Genomic DNA, 20,943 nt, shown 5'->3' on the forward strand with positions numbered 1-20,943 from the left:
AGCCCTAGTGACACTGTAAGTAAGCCCTCGGCTGCAGACATAAGGACTGGGTGTTCGAAACCATCTCCTGCTCTACATCAGAAAGATGTGGCAGTCTGCTTTCCTTATAAAGACCACAAATCTGGAAACTTTTCCAGTCAGAATTCGAGGGATGGCAATTTTTTTTTTAGGCACATTTCTTCCTAGCTAAAAGACATTTCCCAGCATCCAATGTAGTTAGGGGTGGCCACGTGACGAATTATGGCCAATAAAATATAAATGAAGGTGGTATATTAAATGATAATTCTGTGATTGTGGAATCGTTGTGGGAATTCAGGCAGCCATTTTGGACCATGAGGATGTGTGTTAAGATTAGTGGAAAAGCAAGCCTGAAGGATTCCATATCCCTATCACAGAGTTGTACTACCAGCCCCATACTACTTGGCTCAAACTTTAAGTCACTGCTAAAAAATAAAGTGATATCAGAATCTATATCAGCTATTACATTTATGAACTGTTCTGTTCATTAATGCTGTGATATTCCCTGTTAATTAGTTCTCACAAATTTCTTATCATTCTGTGGGATCCCCAAGTTAGTTCACGTTAAATAGACTTTACTCATTAAGCATGTTATTTAACAGCTCAATGTCTGACTCTTTTTTTTTTTTTTTTTTTTGGCACCCTGACATCTGAAACAAATCTTGGTCTTACTCTTTTGTTATCGGGACTTCTTGTTACTAATACCAGCTGATAAATTATATGATCACCTCTGTATTAGACTTGGAAAAATTCACAACTCTTCATGATACTAAGGTTTAGCAAAGAAAAGAATAGGAGGATACTTTAATTTGAAGAAAGGTACCTGCCTAAATAACTACCACAAGTGTCAAACTTAATGGGAAACATTGATGTACTTCCTTCATATTTAATCGAGATAATTTAAACCTTCAAAAGAGAACTTCCAGACTCCTACAACTATATCTATCATTCTACCAGCCTCCATTCACTTATATGCTGCCTTCTTAAGTGCTGTTTTAAACAAAGTGTCTGTGACCCTTACCAAAGGCAACCATTCTCTTTATTTTTGCATGGGATGTCATCTTCTCACTGCTTAGACAAGGACACTTACTTGTCTAAGAATCTCTTCTGTCTTTTATTTCATCTGTGCTTCCCTCTCTCTTGGAATAGTTACATTAGTAAAGAAGCAATCCATTACCTCTCTCATCCTTTAAGAAACCTTGTATCACTTCCTTTTTATGTAATACCTCATTTCATTCTCCCTCTTTTGCAGCAGAACTCAAGGGATCACTATGATGCCTGTCTCCCATTTCTCTTCTTCCATTCTCTTTAAACTCCTGTCAGTCACACTTTAATACCTAATACTATCTGAAAATCCTATTCTCCAGGACAACTCAGACCTCTGCAACATAAAATTTAACAGCAATTGCCAGTTTCTCATCTTATTAAATCTATTAGCAGCATTTAACCCAGTTGACGTAGTCCTCTGCCTTCACATACTCTTTACATGACCAAGGTTCCCAAATTAATATCTAAGTCCCAGAATCTTCCTTGAGCTTGAAACCTGGACATCCACCTGCTTTCATGGTATCTCCATCTAAATGACAAATAGATATCTCCAACTGAATAAACACAAAGCTGTATTCCTGGTTCTGCTCCCACCCCGAGATTGATTCCACCCACATCATCCTTTATCTTGACTGTTGGCACATTTGATCTATTTGTATTTTCTCATTCCCCACATCCACTCTATCCAGAAATCCTGTTGGCTTTAACTTTAACATGTATCCCAAATTCAATGGCTTCTTATCATTTTTGGAGCTGTCACCTAATTCCAAGCTGTCATTGTAATCACCTGGATTATTGCAATTACCTCCTACATAGTCTCCCTGCTTTTAACTTTGAACCCCCTACCCCAATACTCTACCCTCAGCACAGAGAAATGATTTAAAACCATAAATAAGATCATATCATGACTCAACTCTACTGCAATTGCACTCCATGTCACTAAGGGCAAGTTAAAACATTACAGTTGCTGAAGATCAGGGAGCAGTAATCTTGCTGCTCTCCTACCTCTCTGAACTCCTCTCTCATAGACAACCCCTGACTGATCTTCCAGTCCACGTGGCCCCTTTCTGTTCCTCTTAGTGACGAGTCATGTTCTTTCCATAGGGACTGTGCATTCATAAGCTATTCCCTCTGTCTGGAACAATTATCTTTCCCCCGACTTTATAAATTGCTTCATTTGTCACTTTATGTTCATAGATTTGGAGAACTAGTATTTTAGACAGCAGTATGGAATCAAAGTGACAGCAATGTGTTACCCTTAGCCCTGGGCCAGCAGAACACTATCCTTGCTTCCACACTTTGGAGTGTCTTCTGAAAATTTTCTAAGCTCTCCAGTGCCCGGTATTGGGAAGCTGGAGGTGCTTTCCAGATGAGGCTCCCCAACCTGGACTTGACTGCATAGGCCCCTTCCTATTTCTCCTTTTCAAGTTGCACTTCCATACTCTAGCCCATCCATGGGGTCAACCAGCAGCCTCCATAAGCTCTTATTCAGCCCCAATGATGTTATACCAAGTCCTGTGGCTGGGACCCTAGCTCCAGTTGGGTCATCTGGCAAGCAAATGATTTTTGCAGGCTGAGTATTTATTTTTTTCACAGGATTGCACCACATTGGGTTACCAGAGTGGTGCTGACATGCTAAGTTTGGGTGACATAGCACATGTTCAGGGCTCTGGGATAAAAATGGTCCCCTGCTACTCCTTGGCCTTGTGCTCTGTGTGTGTGGGCCCTTATCAGCTCTCACCTGTCCATGCTCTGACTGAGGGTGTTGAGAGTGGGGGGAGACATTCTTTACCTTGAGTGCCCCTTTGCTGCTACCTAGAGAGATCGCCCAGACCTTCCATAGGCTCCATGCCATGACTCAGGCAGTTCCCTGGGGATTTCCGTCTGTATCACTGCGTGTGTGGTCCATATTTGCCGGTTCTTGTGGTTGAGGCAGACATCTAAAATTTTAATAAAAAGAAAACAACACACATTCTTTAATCCCATAGGCAACTGATGTGAAGGTGCTTCTAGGCCTTGACTTTTCCGATGAATCACTTTAATTTTGCATCTTTTGTGGTGTACGAATAGCCATAGAAATAGGTAAAGTAAAATGTTTAAAGATTACATGGAGCAAAAAACTGTTTTGACCTCTTTCTGAAGTGGCCTTATGGTTCAAACCCAGACTTCCACTCAAACTTCTATGGATCTATCATTCATTCTCTTCCAATTAAAGGAAAACAGAAAAAATTCTTAGAAAACAAAAACATTTGCTATCAAGTCTAATCTGCCTCACGGGGAACCCGTATGTGTCAGAGAAGAACTGTACATCATAGGGTTTTCGAGAACTGATTTTGTGGAAGTAGATGGTCAGGCCTTTCTTCTGAGGTGCCTAGATGTAGACTTGAAACTTCAAAGTTTTGGGTTAGTAGCTAAGTGTGTTAACCATTTGTTCCATTCAGAGTCAGAAACCATGCTCTTGGTTTCAAAGTCATGGAAAACAGGGATCAGTTATTGAGAACAAGAGATAATATTTGTATTAATCTATAACCCTGGTGGCATAGTGGTTAAGTGCTATGGCTGCTAACCAAAGAGTTGGCAGTTCGAATCTGCCAGGCGCTCCTTGGAAACTCTATGGGGCAGTTCTACCCTGTCCTCTAGGGTCGCTATGAGTCGGAATCGACTTGATGGCACTGGGTTTGGTTTGGCTGGTTTTTATATATTTTTGCATATTTATACACAAAATGTATTATTCTTTAATAAGCACTCATTGGTCCCCAAACCTGAGAACTAGATATGCTATCCTCATGGATTGATGCTGTGCCTTATCCCAGAACTCAGCTCTTGCTTTTAATAAGAACATAGGCATTTCTATCCCAGCATACACAGTGTTCTCTTCCTGAACATAAAGGGAAATGTAAGCACCTTCAAATAGAAACTCAAGAACAGCTTAAAAAAAAAAAGAAAAAAAGTAGGAGAAAAAAAAAAAACCTAATTACTCAGGGACATAAAAGTTTTGCAAACAGTTAAGCAAGTCAGACCACATAAAACCATGTCTTGGAGACTCATACTGTTGGGAAATTTTCAAACCCCAGGGGGCAACTGAGAGACAGTACTATAGGTTCATGTCCTCTCTGGGAAACTTCTTTAAATTCTAGCTGGAACTGAAGCAGAAAACTTTTGAATCTTTATTTTTTGTTCACTGAGACCATGTTGAAGGCAGCACTTGAGAAGCTGTGGGGAATATTCTCCCCCTTGTGTGCCTGTGAAGCTCTTTCTCTCTCTTTCAGGCGTAGAAAAAAGGCTTGGAAACAACCTGCACCTTTTATTCAGCCACTGAATGGACTTTTCTCGATGAGGAATATGAGATTGCCATCACCAGAGTTTTCAAGGAACTGATACATGGTGAGATTTATAATTCACAATTTTGCATTTTCTGAGGGAGTTTCAATGTGTAATGTAGCACTTAAAAGTATGAGTGTAGCGTTCAGGCTACCAAGTATAACACATGGGTTTATCAATGACGTGCACACTTGGGCTAGTTACATCATCTCTCTGGTTCTCAGGCACCTCATCTATAAAGGGGATAATGGTATTAGCAAAGTTGGTGGAAACATATGAAGTAATGCATAACTAATGCTGCACAAATGTAATAGCTGCAGCTAGTGTAATAGAAATCTTTTTCTGGGTTGAGAGTACCAATTACTTAAAATCTAATGAAACTAGATCTGTCTTCAGCTTGCCATCTTCAAGTTAAATCCAAATAACTTAGAAGTGCAAGAAGTTCATAGTTTTTCCTAGCTCTCGATATTTTTTTTAAATAAAAAATTTATTTTTTTCTCGATATGGCATTTTACTTATTCTTTCTGAATATATTCTCATTTATCATTTCTCCCCTAATACTCTTCCCATCCTGGAGTTTTAGGCTGAGAAGTGGGATTTTTCTGAGATTTTAAAGTATACTGCTATAGGAGCCTGGTATCTTGAGTGCTGCTTTTTCATTTACGCAGCTCCTATATATAATATCTTCTTTAATGTTTCCAGAAATATTTCAGGGCAGGACATTGAGAGTAAGGAAATATGATTTATTCAAATCACAGAGCAGAGCCTTGACTTTGAAATTTTTCCTCAGTGTGTTTGATGTCATAGGTAGCACTAGGTTTCTGTCTCAGAATTGTTCAAGAATGTCTAAATGACTGAAGCTCTGAACTGCTGTGGTGCTAGTTGGGGTGCCCTGTGTCTCTCTCCTAAAATAAACTAAACTACTAAGAGAGAACAAATAAGGCTCAGGCATCCATCAGGAAGTATACAGGTGGAGAGAGGGGTTAGTATTTTTTTTTAAGTCCAGGAATAGAGTATAAGATGAGATGTTTAGAGAAATCAGTGGAGCAACGCTGAAAGAGACAAAAGCGTCTGCAAAGTGAAGAGAAGAGATTTCCCACGTTATCAGGGAAGGGAATATGCTTAGGTAGACAGACAACGTATAAATATTGCTGAAATAAGTGATAATAATAATCTGGATCAAAAACACAGTGGACTAACAAACAACAGGGAGGATGATTAAGAATGGGATTTAAATCTATTCTTTTAATTTATAGTAACCATGTCTATTTACCTATGCATATACATATGCAGGTATGACATATATACATATACGTACATTTAAAGGATTCTAAAATATACGTTTATATCTCTATTGCATGAAAGACAATAACAAAAACACTGCTTATACTGACAACCTTAGTACTAAATCTGCACATAGTTTTGAATGTTATATATACTTCAAAGTTGAAACAGAAGTTTCTATTGTTTTTCAATGATTAGTATTAGAATTAATTTTGCTGTTTCACATTCAAACTAATAGGATGGAAATAGTGGTCATGGGGGCAATTTGGGGCTGCGAGGAAAATGCCCAATATCACAATCCCAAGAGATGCCCCAGAGCACACAGTTCACAGCTGGCCTTGGGGGGGCCCTAAGCAATCTCTCATGCTGTGTATGGCTATCAAGAAAGAAGAGACCATGGAATCTTCTCGGAGAAGTGTGGACAGAATAAACTGCTTCTTTAGAAGAAGACATGAATTTAAAAATTGATATCAGAGTGAGTGTAGGAGCTGAGTAAGGCTTACCTCATGGTATGGCTATTTATGGAAAATTTATAATAATTGTAACATTTTAACATAATAGTCTAACCCCTATTGTGTTAGCATGATAATTCTACTTATACAAACAAATTATATTGTGTTAGCATGATAATTCTACTTATACGAACAAATTATATTGGATTACGAAGTAATCCCCAAATCCCACCTCCTTTTTCTGAACTGTTTAGTTGATGGAAAATATGGTGTTGTGGGTTTAACCTTGATTATAAATATTTGAAATATCCTTATGATTATATAAACATATATAATGCAAAGGAAAAAAATCTCTACCATTTTCATGTGTTCCTTTCTAGATTTTAAAATTATATTAATATGTCTATCAAATAGGCATGTATGTTAAAATTTTCTTCTGCTTTTCTCATTTAACATACTGTAAAAATACTTCACATTCCATGTCTATCTATTATTCATTAGCATTTTATTCACAGTATCATGCCCCATTAATTTGAAGTAGTCTGATTTATATATACATCTTACTGTTATTGAACATTTTGGGCATTTCTTTAAAATTTTATTTTTATACGTGACACTGCATCACCTTTTGTTATAAAACTTCCTCCACCTCATCTCACTTTTAGAATAATTGTATGATACAAAGGTGTTTATAAGTCAGAAATATTTACTAAATTGTTTTCCAAAAGGATTACATGAATGGGAACAGTTTCATTGCAAATTTAGCAAGAAGTATAATTTTTTGAAAAAAGTGATTTTAACAATGCATAATTTATTCTTAAGGCAGATTCAATTTTCTAGCTCACTCTGTGTGTGTAGTCACTGCTTGAAAATAATTCCGACATCACTCTTTCACGTGTTTAAAGCTTCATACTTTGCCAGTCACTTTCCTATTAACCTTCTTATTGGAGTCTCTTAAGTGAGGCAGCTTGAATAAGTGCTACTCTCCCTACTTTACAGGTGAGAACACTGAGGCTGAGTGTTTCGTTCAAGGGCACATGGCTAGTCCATGATGAAGCTGGGATGGCTACATTTTTGATAGCAGAAACAAAGTCATTACCTTTTTCTTTTTTAAAAAAGGTTTCAATTCTGAGTAATTTTAAATTTAGAGAGAAGTTGCTCAGATTCTGTAGGGAGTTACTGTGTACTCCTCACCTAGCTCCACCTAATGTTAACATCTCATGTAACCCTGAGTTCATTTGGAAAATCTATGAAACAGACATTGAGATATTACTGTTAATTTAGTTCCAGACTTTATTCATAATTCACTACTTCTTTCACTACTGTCCTTTTTTCCTGTTCTAGGACCCAATACAGGACAATTAACTTTTAAATGACTTAAAATCATGGACTTTGTGATCATAAGGCATGAGGACATTGTATTCTCCATTATAAACATTTTAACACTAATTTTGGAAATTCTTTTGATCTAAAAGCAGAGGGGGCTGTTTGTTTATATCTAAAGCACATTTTAGTTCTAAAACTGTATTACTCTTAGAACTCCCCATATAGGGGAAATGAAAAGGTTAAGATTTACTTAATTATTAATATAGATTCAATTTAAAGTTCTTTGTCTAAAGAAACTACCTGAATAGAAGTGGATTCATGTGAGTTTGAGAGCTACTAAAGGACTACAAAGTTTATTTAAAAATTCTATGCATTAAAAATGAGCATATCTACACTGTGACCAAATGAAATAATTTACATTGTTAAATAAAAGGTTGAGTCAAAGAGCTTATCATTAAAAACGCTTACTAGCCCTGTTCATGATAATGTGGGAATTATAAATAAAAATCTTGGTAATTCTTCTCTCTGTCAGTGGTCTGGGGGCTTGATCTCGTATTGAACATTTTTATGTGTATTGTGTTATCTCATTCTATCAATAGACGTTCTTATACTCACCAGAAGCGTGTAAACCAAGGGTTCTAAGTAACTTGTTCCATGAGACATAACTAAATAGAAGAGCTTGGATTTGAACCCAAGCCTGTATGAATCTAGAGTTGATGTTCTTATTAGTATCACTTCATTGTCTCTCTTGCTTTGGTCCTTGGCTAAACTGACCACTGTTGGCTCATATATTGATATTCTCTCATTTTTAATAAATGGTTTTTGACAGATCCAAGGACCTTTTTGGGTTTGTTTAATATTCTTGTTTTCTGGGTGACAGCTTGTAGCTGCATATGGAGTTAATAGTGCTGCCACAATTTTGAGTTGCCTAGGCTCCTGGGAACATAAGGAAATGGCTGTTTTAAAGCAAGCGAACAGAAGACATTAACCTACACTATTGAATATTTGTTAATTTTATTCTTTAATCTAAGTGACACTCATCAAAATCAGTTCATTGATAATTCTCACAATAAGTCCCACTATTCTTTTATTCATCTCCATTGTTGTTAGGTGTCACCGAGGCAGTTCCTACTCATAGTGAACATTTTGGACACTTCCAAAATTTTATTTTTAGAAATGTCACTGCATCGCTTTTTGTTTTAAAACTTCCTTCACCTGATTTCACTTTTAGAATAAAAGTGTACATTCATCTATGTGCATCAAACATGATTATGTAAACTGTTTGACTGATAAACTTCTACTATGTGTACAGATGAGGACACAGTCATCCTTCAAAGCTGTGTTTACCTATGGAAAATGAAGACAGGAGTTGATGTAATTGGTTGACTCATAGTTGCTGTCAATTTATATATGTACATTATGTGTATGGTTAACAGCTCAGTTGATAACCCAAAGGTCAGCATTTTGAATTCACCAGCCCCTCTTTGGAAATCCCATGGGGGCAGCTCTACTCTGTCCTAGAGGGTTGCTCTCAGTCAGAATTGGCTCCACAGCAGCTTTTTTTTTTTTTTTTGGTTTTATGATGAGCATGTATATGTATACGGTAGGGCCATTAAAAAACCTCTGATTATAGATCATTTGCAGTTTCTTTGCCCTTAGGTGACTCATTTATACATGAACAAAGGAATCAGAAGATTTTAACCTTCAGAGGTGAGTAGAGACTGCAGAGAGGCCATCCTTGCTCTGAAGTTCTCCCTAAAAGAGAAATATTCTCAACTCTTTCCATTTTAAGGAAACCCCGGTGGCGTAGTGGTTAAGTGCTGCGGCTGCTAACGAAAGGGTCAGCAGTTTGAATCCGCCAGGCGCTCCTTGGAAACTCTATGGGGCAGTTCTACTCTGTCCTATAGGGTCGCTATGAGTCGAAATTGACTCCACGGCACTGGGTCTGGTTTTGGTTTTGGTTTTGGTTTTTTGGCTTTCCATACTAATTCAGGGGAACCGACTAGGGCTTTGGAGCCAGAAAATCCAGATCTACCTTTGTTATTCTTTTGAACATAACCTCTCAAACCATGAGTTTGTTACCAGTAACACATGGATAATAAGACTTAACATGGACTGTATCCTAGACACTAGGCACTCAGAAATTGCTTTTCTTCCATTGCCTTACTCAGTCATCAGCACAGCATTTTGAAGTAGGTATTATTATTTTTATCAGTTTCTGTTTTCATTTTAAAACGGTGAATTAAAAGAGCAATCCAGCACTTAACTTATTACTTGCTAAGCATACAGCTAGGCACTTTTCCACAGGCCTTTATTTTTTACAAGGAATTAATTAATTCATCATAAATGTCCAGTTCAGCTCAGACTTATAAGGAAATATTTGAGAGAATATGTATGATTTCCAAGTGACTCTTAAACTGCAAGTTGTCTCTTCTTCTATTTGTAGATAAGGCAATCTTCAGGTGAGAGACGCATTTCCTGGGCAAGTCATGCTTGTTCCCTTGCCATGCCAGTAACGGGCAAGAGTGAGACATTATGGTCCTCCTTTCTTCAGGGCCTCGATGTGTTTCAGACTCCTTCTCAACAAGTTATTTTCGGTAGCCAATATGGACTAATCAGAGTCAGCACCTAGATTAAAAAAAAAAAAAATTGTCATCCCTACCACATATGTTTCCCTTCCCTCATACTGAAGCTCTTTTTTAAAGTATTTAACCTCAGTTCTGCCTGATGTCTCACTACTACCTTCAAGAAATTTCTAATTTCATATTCTCAGCAAAAATAGAAGCACTTAAAATAACTTTGCTTATGGATGCACCAACCTGTTGATGACTAGTTAATACCATGTACTATTCTGAGACAAATATCTCTTTCTCATAATTTCAGACTCTTCAAGGTCACTGTGGTAGCTTCCACCTTTTCCTCTGACATCATGCAAAATCAAAGCTTTGTAACGGAGTTTGTCCTCTTGGGGCTTTCACAGAATCCAAATGTTCAAAAAACAGGATTTGTTATATTTTTGTTCTCCTACATTACAACTGTTGGGGGCAATTTGCTGATTGTGGTAAACATTATCAGCAGCCCAGCACTCCTGGGCTCCCCCATGTACCTCTTTCAGGCCTTTCTGTCCTTCCTGGATGCGTGCTATTCCTCTGCATTCGCCCCAAAGATGATTGTAGACTCACTCCACGAGAGGAAAACCATCTCCTCCGAGGGCTGCATGACCCAGCTCTTTGCTGAACATTTATTTGCTGGTGCTGAAATGATTATTCTCACCGCAATGGCCTGTGACCGCTATGTGGCCATTTGCAAGCCATTGCGCTACCTCTCTATCATGAACTGGAGGCTCTGTGGTATCCTGATGGGGTAGCCTGGACAGGAGGCTTCTTGCATTCTGTGGTACAAATTCTCTTTACTTTCCAGCTGCCTTTCTGTGGCCCCAATGTCATCAATCACTTCCTATGTGATTTGTACCCATTACTGGAGCTTGCCTGCACTGACACTCACATACTTGGCCTTTTGGTGGTTGCCAATAGTGGGTTTATCTGCATCATAAATTTCTCCTTGTTGCTTATCTCCTATTGTGTCATCTTGTTCTCACTAAGAACACATAGCTCTGAAGGCCAGAGGAAAGCTCTTGCCACCTGTGGATCTCACATTTCTGTTGTGGTTTTATTCTTTGTCCCATGCATATTTCTATATGCCCGACCTCCATCTGCTTTTTCCTTCGATAAGATGGTGGGCATATTTTACACCATTGTAACTCCCCTGCTCAATCCTGTGATTTACACTTTCAGGAATAAGGAAGTGAAAAATGCCATGAGGAAGTTGTGGACCAAACTGGTGGTGGTTTTTAATTAAAAATAAAACACTAAACATAACAACTTAAAGCTTGCAGAAGAAAGAAATCAAAATGGGCTCAGACAAGAACTTTGTAGGGAATGGACCTTGTAAGACAGAAGGAAATGTAATGCAACACAAAAACACTGACGTGGAGGTCTGAAAATGCTCTTTGCATTCTCAGATTACTCATCATCTCAGAGTTGGCAGCTAAGGAGAGCCAATTTTTTTTTTTTTTTTTGGCAGTTCTTTTTTTTTAATAATTTTTATTGTGATTTCAGTGAAAGTTTAGAAATCAAGTCAGTCTCTCACACAAAAACCCATACACACCTTGCTACACACTCCCAATTACTCTCCCCCTAATGAGGCAGCCCACGCTCTCCCTCCACTCTCTCTTTTCGTGTCCATTTCGCCAGCTTCTAACCCCCTCCACCCTCTCATCTCCCCTCCAGGAAGGAGAAGACAACATAGTCTCAAGGGTCCACCTGATCCAAGAAACTCACTCCTCACCAGCATCCCTCTCCAACCCATTGTCCAGTCCAATCCATGTCTGAAGAGTTGGCTTCAAGAATGGTTCATGTCCTGGGCCAACAGGTCTGGGGGCCATGACCACCAGTGTCCTTCTAGTCTCAGTCAGACCATTAAGTCTGGATTTTTTATGAGAATTTGGGGTCTGCATCCCACTGCTCTCCTGCTCTCTCAGAGTTTTTCTGTTGTGTTCCCTGTCAGGGCAGTCATCAGTTGTAGCTGGGCACCATCTAGTTCTTCTGGTCTCAGGATGATGTAGTCGCTGGTTCATGTGGCCCTTTCTGTCTCTTGGGCTCATAATCACCTTATGTCCTTGGTGTTCTTCATTCTCCTTTGATCCAGGTGGGTTGAGACCAATTGATGCATCTTAGATGGCTGCTTGCTAGCGTTTAAGACCCCAGACGCCACTCTTCAAAGTGGGATGGAGAATGTTTTCTTAATAGATTTTATTATGCCAATAGACTTAGATGTCACCTGAAACCATGGTCCCCAGACCCCTGCCCTTGCTATGCTGGCCTTCGAAGCATTCAGTTTGTTCAGGAAACTTCTTTGCTTTTGGTTTAATCCAATTGTACTGACCTCCCCTGTATTGTGTGCTGTCATTCCCTTCACCTAAAGTAGTTCTTATCTACGATCTAATTAGTGAATACACCTCTCCCACCCTCCCTCCCTCCCCCTCTCGTAACCACAAAAGAATGTGTTCTCAGTTTAAACTATTTGTCAAGCTCTTATAATAGTGGTCTTATACAAGATTTGTCCTTTTGCAACTGACTCATTTCACTCAGCATAATGCCTTCCAGGTTCCTCCATGTTATGAAATGTTTCACAGATTCCTCACTGTTCTTTATCAAAGCGTAGTATTCCATTGTGTGAATATACCATAATTTATTTATCCATTCATCTATTGATGGGCACCTTGGTTGCTTCCATCTTTTTGCTATAGTAAACAGAGCTGCAATAAACATGGGTGTGCATATATCTGTTCTTGTAAAGGCTCTTATTTCTCTAGGATATATTCCAAGGAGTGGGACTGCTGGATCATATGGTAGTTCTATTTCTGGCTTTTTAAGGAAGTGCCAAATCGATTTCCAAAGTGGTTGTACCATTTTACATTCCCACCAGCAGTGTAGAAGTGTTCCAATCTCTCCACAGCCTCTCCAGCATTTATTCTTTTGTGTTTTTTGGAATAATGCGAGCCTTGTTGGAGTGAGATGAAATCTCATGGTAGTTTTGATCTGCATTTCTCTAATGGCTAATGATCGTGAACATTTCCTCATATATCTGTTAGCTACCTGAATGTCTTCTTTAGTGAAGTGTCTATTCATATCTTTTGCCCATTTTTTAATTGGGTTAGTTGTCTTCTTGTAGCTGAGTTCTGCAGTATCATGTAGATTTTAGAGATCAGGCACTGATCAGAAATGTCATAGCTAAAAACTTTTTCCCAGTCTGTACATAGTCTTTTTATTCTTTTGGTGAAGTCTTTGGATGAGCATAAGTGTTTGATTTTTAGGAGCTCCCAGTTATCTAGTTTTTCTTCTACATTCCTTATAATGTTCTGTATACTGTTTATGCCATATATTAGGGCTCCTAACATTGTCCCTATTTTTTCTTCCATGATCTTTATCATTTTAGATTTTATATTTAGGTCTTTGATCCATTTTGAGTTAGTTTTTGTGCATGGAGTGAGGTATGGGTCTTGTTTCATTTTTTTGCAGATAGATATCCAGTTATGCCAGCACCATTTGTTAAAAAGACTATCTTTTCCCCATTTACCTGCTTGCGGGCCTTTGACAAATATCAACTGTTTGTATGTGGATGGATTTATGTCTGGATTCTCAATTCTGTTCTGTTAGCCCATGTATCTGTTGTTGTACCAGTACCACGCTGTTTTGACTACTGTGGTGGTATAATAGGTTCTAAACTCAGATAAAGTCAGGCCTCCTACTTTGCTCTTCTTTTTCAGTAATGCCTTATTTATCTGGGGCCTCTTTCCCTTCCATATGTATTCGGTGATTTGTTTGTCCATCTCATCAAAGAATGCCCTTGGGATTTGGATTGGAATTGCATTAAATATATAGATCGCTTTTGGTAGAATAGACATTTTTATAGTGTTAAGTACTCCTATCCAAGAGCAAGGTATGTTCTTCCACTTATGTAGGTCTCTTTTGGTTCCTTGCAGAAGTGTACTGTAGTTTTCTTGGTATCATATCAGTCTTTTACATCTCTGGTAAGATTTATTCCTAAGTATTTTATCTTCTTGGGGGTACTGTAATTGGCATTGATTTGGTGATTTCCTCTTCGATGTTCTTTTTGTTGGTGTAGAGGAACCCAACTGATTTTTGTGTTTATCTTGTATCCCGATACTCTGCTGAACTCTTCTATTAGTTTTAATACTTTTCTGGAGGGTTCCTTAGGGTTTTCTGTGTATAAGATCATGTCATCTGCAAATAGAGATACTTTGACTTCTTCCTTGCCAATCTGGATGCCCTTTATTTCTTTATCTAGCCTAATTGCTCTGGCTAGGACTTCCAGCACAATGTTGAATAAAAGTGGTGATAAAGGGTAACCTTGTCTGGTTCCTGATCTCAGTGGGAATGTTTTCAGGCTCTCTCCATTTAGGGTGATGTTGGATGTTGGCTTTGTATAAATGCCCTTAATTATGTTGAGGAATTCTCCTTCTATTCCTATTTTGCTGAGAGTTTTTATCATGAATGAGTGTTGAACTTTGTCAAATGCCTTTTTTTCATCAATTGATAAAATCATGTGATTCTTGTCTTTTGTTTTATTTATGTGGTGGATTACATTAATTGTTTTTCTAATGTTGAACCATATGAATCCCACTTGGTCGTGGTGAATTATTTTTTTGATATGTTGTTGAATTCTAATGGTTAGGATTTTGTTGAAGATTTTAGCATCTACAGTCATGAGGGATATAGGTCTATAATTTTCTTTTCTTGTGGTGTCTTTACCTAGTTTTGGTATCTGGGATATAGTAACTTCATAGAATGAGATTGGTAGTATTCCATCCTTTTCTATGCTCTGAAATACCTTTAGTAGCAGTGGTGTTAACTCTTCTCTGAAAGTTTGGTAGAACTCTGCAGTGAAGCCATCTGGACCAGGGCTTTTTTTATTGGGAGTTTTTTGATCACCTTTTCAATCTCTTCTTTTGTTATGGGTCTATTTAGTTGTTCTACCTCTGTTTGTGTTAGTTTAGATAGGTAGTGTGTTTCTAGGAATTCATCCATTTCTTTGAGGTTTTCAAATTTGAGTGTAGTTTTTCATAGTAATCTGATAAGATTCTTTTAATTCCAGTTGGGTCTGTTGTAATATCGCCCATCTCATTTCTTCTTCAGGTTATTTTCTTCCTCTCCTGTTTTTCTTTTGTCAGTTTGGCCAGTGGTTTATCAATTTTGTTGATTTTTTCAAAAAAACAGCTTTTGGTCTTGTTAGTTCTTTTGATTGTTTTTGTTTTCTATTTCATTTAGTTCAGCTCTGATTTTTATTATTTGTTTTCTTCTGGTGCCTGTGGGTTTCTTTTTTTGCTCTCTTTCTCTTTGTTCAAGTTATAGGGATAATTTTTTGATTTTTTGCCCTTTCTTCTTTTTGGACGTGTGCTTTTATTGATCTCAATTGGCCTCTGAGCACCGCTTTTGCTGTGTCCCAAAGTTTCTGATAGGAAGTGTTTTCATTCTCATTGGATTCTATGAATTTCTTTATTCCATCCTTAAAGTCTTCTATACTCCAGTCTTTTTTGAGCAGGGTATAGCTCAGTTTCCAAGTATTTGATTTCTTTTCCCAGCTTTTCCTGTTATTGATTTCCACTTTTATGGCCTTAGGTTCAGAGAAGATGGTTCATAATATTTCAATGTTTTGGATTCTGCTAAGGCTTGCTTTGTGACCTAATATGTGGTCTACTCTAGAGAATGCTCCATGAGCACTAGAAAAGAAAGTATATTTGGTTGCCGTTGGGTGGAGTGTCTATGAGGTCAAGTTGGTTGATTGTGGCCTTTAGATCTTCCGTGTCTTTATTGAGCTTCTTTCTGGATGTCCTGTCCTTAACCCAAAGTAGTTTCCATCCCAGCATACATAGGTTTCATTCCTGAATGTGAAGGGAAATTTGTGTACCTTCAAATAGAAACTTGGGAACAGTTTAAAAAAGAAGAAGGAATGAGAAAAAATAACTTGAGTGGTCAGGGCCATAAAAGTTTTGCAAACACTTAAGCAAGTCAAACCACATAAAACCATGTCTTCAAGAATCATACTGATGGAAAATTTTCAAACCGCAGGGGACAAATGAGAGGCTGTTCTACAGCTTCTTGTCCTCTCAGGGAAATCTCTTTAAATTCCACTTGGAACTAAAGAAGGAAATTTTCCTTCTTTATTTTTTGTTCCTTGAGACCATGTTGAAAGTAGCACTTGAGAAGCAGTGGGCAATATCCTCTACCTGGAGTGCTTGTGAGGCTCTTTCTCTGTCTGCTTTAGATGTAGAAACAAGACTTGGAAACAACCTTTACATTTTATCCGGCCACTGAATGGACTTTTCTTGATAAAGAATAGGAGATTGCCATCACAGAATTTTCAAGGAACTGTTAACAATTTTCAAGGAATTGGTGAGATGTATAATTCACATTTTTGCATTTTCTGAGGGGGTTTCAAAATGTGATGTAGTGCTTACAAGTGTGAGTGTTGGGATCATACTACCAATTTAGTGCATAGGTCTAACAATGATGTGAACACTTGGACTACTTACATCACCTTTCTGATTCTCAGTGCCTCATTTTTAAAGATGATAATGATATTAGTAAGGTTTGTGGAAATATATGAAGTAATGCATAATAAAACCCAAAAAACCCATTGCCATCAAGCTGATTCTGACTCATAGCGACCCTATAGGACAGATTAGAACTGCCCCATAGGTTTTCCAAGGATTGGCTGGTAGATTCAAACTGCCAGTCTTTTGGTTAGCTGCCAAGTTCTTGACCACTGTGTCACCAGGGCTCCAATGTGTAATAAATGCTCTATAAATATCAGGTATTATAATACGAACTTTTTTCTGGGTTCGAGTGCCAATTACTTAAAATCTAATGAAATTGGATCTATCTTCAGCTTGTCACCTTCAATTCAAATCCATATAATTTAGGAGTGTGACAAGTTCATATTTTGTCATAGCTATGTGTCATTTTATTCATTCTTTCTGAATATATTCTCATTTATCATTTATCCCCAAGTACTCTCCCCATCCTGGAGGTTTAGATTGAAAAGTGGGATTTTCTGAGACTGTAAAGAATACTGAGGTAGAAGCCTGGTACCTCAGGTACTGCTATATCATTTTCGGAATTCCTGTATATAATATCTCCTTTAATGTTTTAATGTTTCCACAAACATCACAGGGCAGAGCATTAAGAGTAAGAAAGAGTGATTTATTCAGATCACAGAACAGAGTCTTCAGGCTTGAAATTTTCACAAGGGCAGCATTAGGTTTCTGTCTCAGAGTTGTTTAAGAAAGTCTAAATGACTGAAGCTCTGAACTGCTGTAGTGCTGGTTGTGGTGCCCTGTGTCTCTCTCCTAAAATGAGCTAAACTGCTAAGAAAGAACAAAGAAGGCTCAGGCATCCAGCAGGAAGGACACAGGTGGAAACAGAGAGAGGTGATTATTATTTTTTAATTCCTGAAATAGTGAGAGTAAGGTGAGATGTTTAAAGACATCAGCAGAACAACACTGAGGGAGAGAAAAGCATCTGCAGTGTGAGGAGATCTCCCGAGTCGTCAGGGAAGGGAATATGCTCAGGTAGACAGACAAGATATAAATATTGCTGACGTAAATAATAATAATAATCCTAGATCAAAAACGCAGTGGACTAAGGAACTTAACAAGGAGGGTAATTAAGAATGGATTTTAATTTATTCCTTTAATTTGTAATAACCATATTTATTTATAAATATTCATATGCAGACGTGACTGATGCACACATTTGTGTACATATGTCATTCTAAAATGTATATTAATATCCTTATTGCTTGAAAGACAGTTATGAAAACACTACTTAAGATGAGAGCCTTACCACTAAATCTGCTTTGATTTTTGAATGTTATATATATTTCAAAGTTGAAACAGAAGCTTCTGTTGTTGTCAGAAAGATAGACATTAGAATTAATTTTATGGTTTCCTATTAAACCTAATAGGAAGGAATTGTGGGCAATGGAGGCAGCGGGAGGTAGGGAGGGAAACTTGCAAGGTCACAGGCCCGAGATGCCTCAGAGCCCACAGGTCATAGCTGGACTTCTGAGGGCTCTAAGCAGTCTCTGGTGCAGTGTATGGCTATCAAGAAAAAAATACCTTGGAACCTTCTATGAGAAATATGGACAGAACAAGCTTCTTCCTAAGATGGAGACATGAATTTAAAATTGATATCACATTGAAGATAGGGGCTGGGAAGGCTGGACCTCATGGTATGGCTATGTATGGAATGTTTACAATAATTTTAAGTTTTTAATGTAATAATCTAACCATATTATGTAGGCAAGATAATTCCACCTATACAAACAAATCATATTGGATAAACAATACAATGATCTCCAAATCCCACCTCCTTTTTGGGGGTGTTTAGTTGATGGAAAATATGGTGTTGTGGGGCTTTTTTGCTGTTGTTAGGTACCATAGAGTTGGTTCCAACTCATAGCCACCCCACATATAACAGAACAAAGCACTTTTCAGCCACGTCCCATCCAACCTTAATTAAAAATAAAAATTTTAAATATTCATTGAATTATATGACGATTCATACTGAGGAGAAAGAAAACTACACTTTCATATACTCTTTTCTAGATTTGAAAATTATATTAAAATATCTATACAAATGGACAGGAGCTTTACAGCTTTTCTTTTTTTCTCATCTAAAATAATGTAAAAATACTCCACTTTCTATGTCTTCATATTATTAACTAACAACTTATTTGCAACTTCGTGTCCATTTGAAACTATCAGAAATACATAAACATCTTACTATCATTAAAGAATTGCTTAGAATTTGGGTAACTAGTATAAATGATACAAACATGTTCTCCAAAGGGATGACATGAATAAAAAGTTTCTTTGCAATTTTATCAATGGATATAATTAAAACAAAAAAAAAAACCCAACAACTTTAACACACAGCTTATCATTTAGGCTGATTCAATTTTCTAGCTCACTTTTGTGTGTGTGAAGTCACTGCTTAAAAATAATACCGACATCACTATTTCACATTTTAAAAATTTTGTACTTTGTCAATCACTTTCATAATCACTTGAACAAGTGTTACTCTCCCTACTTTATAGGCAAGAACACTGAGGCTTAGCGGTTTGTTCAAGGGCACATGGCTATTCTGTGATGAAGTTGGCACGGCTACATTTTTGATAGCAGAAACAGAACAATCACCTTTGTTAATGATGTTTTAATTTTGAGTAATTTTAGATTTACAGAGCAGTTGCACAGATAGTATAGAGTGTTCTTGTATACTCCTCACCTGGCTCCCCCTAATGGTGACATGTCAGGTAACCCTGAGTACATGTGTAAAAATTATGAATCAAACATTGGGATATTACTATTAATTAAACTCCAGACTTTATTCATAATTCACTAGTTCTTCCACCACTGTCCTTTTTCTGCTCTAGGACCCAATTCAGGACAATTATCTTTTAAATGACTTAAAATCTAAACTTTGTGATCATAAACCACGAGCACATTGTGTTCTCCATTTTCAGCATTTTAATGCTAATTTTGGAAACTCTTTTTATCTGATACAAGAAAGGCTGATTGGTTAATATCTAAGGAGCATTTTAGTTCTAAAATTGTATTAGTCTTAGAACTACCTTTATAGGGGAAGCAAAAAGGTTAAGTATTATTTAAATATTAATATAGACCAAATCTTTCTTTGTAAAAAAAAAAAAAAAGCTACTTGAAGTAGAAGTGGACTCATGTGGGTTTGAGAGCTACTAAGGGGTTACAAAGGTCATTTAGAAGCGCTATGGATTAAAAAAATTAGCACATCTACAACTGTGACCAAATAAAATAATTTACGTTTTTAAATTTATAAAATGATGGGTCAAAGAGCTTATCAGTAAAAGACCTGTTCGTGGTAAGGTGGGGATTAAGTGTAAGTAAAAATGTTGACAGTTCTCTGTGTCTGTGGTCTGGGGGCTTGATCTCCTCCTGAATGTTTTTATGTGTGTTGTGTTATCAGATTCTATAAATTGGCATTCTTATTATACTCACCTTTCAGAAGTGAAAACCAAGGATTTTAAGTAGCTTGTTCCATGACACATAACCAAATAGAAGTGCTTGGATTTGAACCCAGGCCTGTATAAGTCTGGAGTCGATGTTCTTACTCATTTCACTTCATTGTTTCTCCTGCTTTGGTCCTAGGATAAACTGGCCACAGTTGGATCATATATTGATATTATTTCTTTTAAAATAAACGGTTGTTGACAGACACAAGGACCTTTTGAGGTTTGTTTTATATTCTTGTTTTCAAGGTGACAGCTTGCAGCTGTATATGAAGTTAATTAAAAAAAAAAAAAATGTCGTCCAGTGGATTCTGACTCATGACTACTCTATAAGACAGAGTAGAGCTGCTCCATAGAGTTTCCAAAGAAAAAAGAGCACCCGGTTAATTAGAACTGCCAACCTTTTGGTTAGTAGCTGTAGCACTTAACCACTACACCACCAAGTTTTCCATGAAGTTAACAGTGCTGACATAATTTAGGATTGGCTAGGCCCTGGGACAAAGAGGAAATGGTTGTTTTAAAGCAAGTGAACCAAAGACATTAACCTACACAATTGTATATTTGTTAGTTTTATTCACAAAATCAGTTCATTGTTAATTCTCACAATAAGCTCCACTATCCTTTTAGTCATCTCTTTAGCAAACATAATTATGTAAACTATTCAAGTGATATATTTCTGCTATACGTACAGGTGAGGACACACTCATCCTTCAAAGCTGAGTCTACCCATGGAAAATGAAGTCAAAAGTTGGAAGTAATTATCTGGTTGACTCACGGAAACGCTTTCAATGGGTAAAGCGGCTGGATTATTAAGTGGGATAATATTAATCACAATTTGCAAGTTATTTATCATAAGCAACATTTT

At 37.4% G+C, this 20,943-nt stretch overlaps 1 pseudogene; it reads left to right on the forward strand.

Annotated features, from left to right (window-relative positions):
- Positions 1 to 10,290: 10,290 nt before the first annotated feature.
- On the forward strand, positions 10,291 to 16,222 carry LOC100671002 (olfactory receptor 4C15-like; annotated as a pseudogene).
- Positions 16,223 to 20,943: the final 4,721 nt, after the last annotated feature.

The sequence above is a fragment of the Loxodonta africana genome, chromosome 7 (genome assembly GCF_030014295.1).
Source record: "Loxodonta africana isolate mLoxAfr1 chromosome 7, mLoxAfr1.hap2, whole genome shotgun sequence".
In the NCBI taxonomy this organism is placed as follows: Eukaryota; Metazoa; Chordata; class Mammalia; order Proboscidea; family Elephantidae; genus Loxodonta; species Loxodonta africana.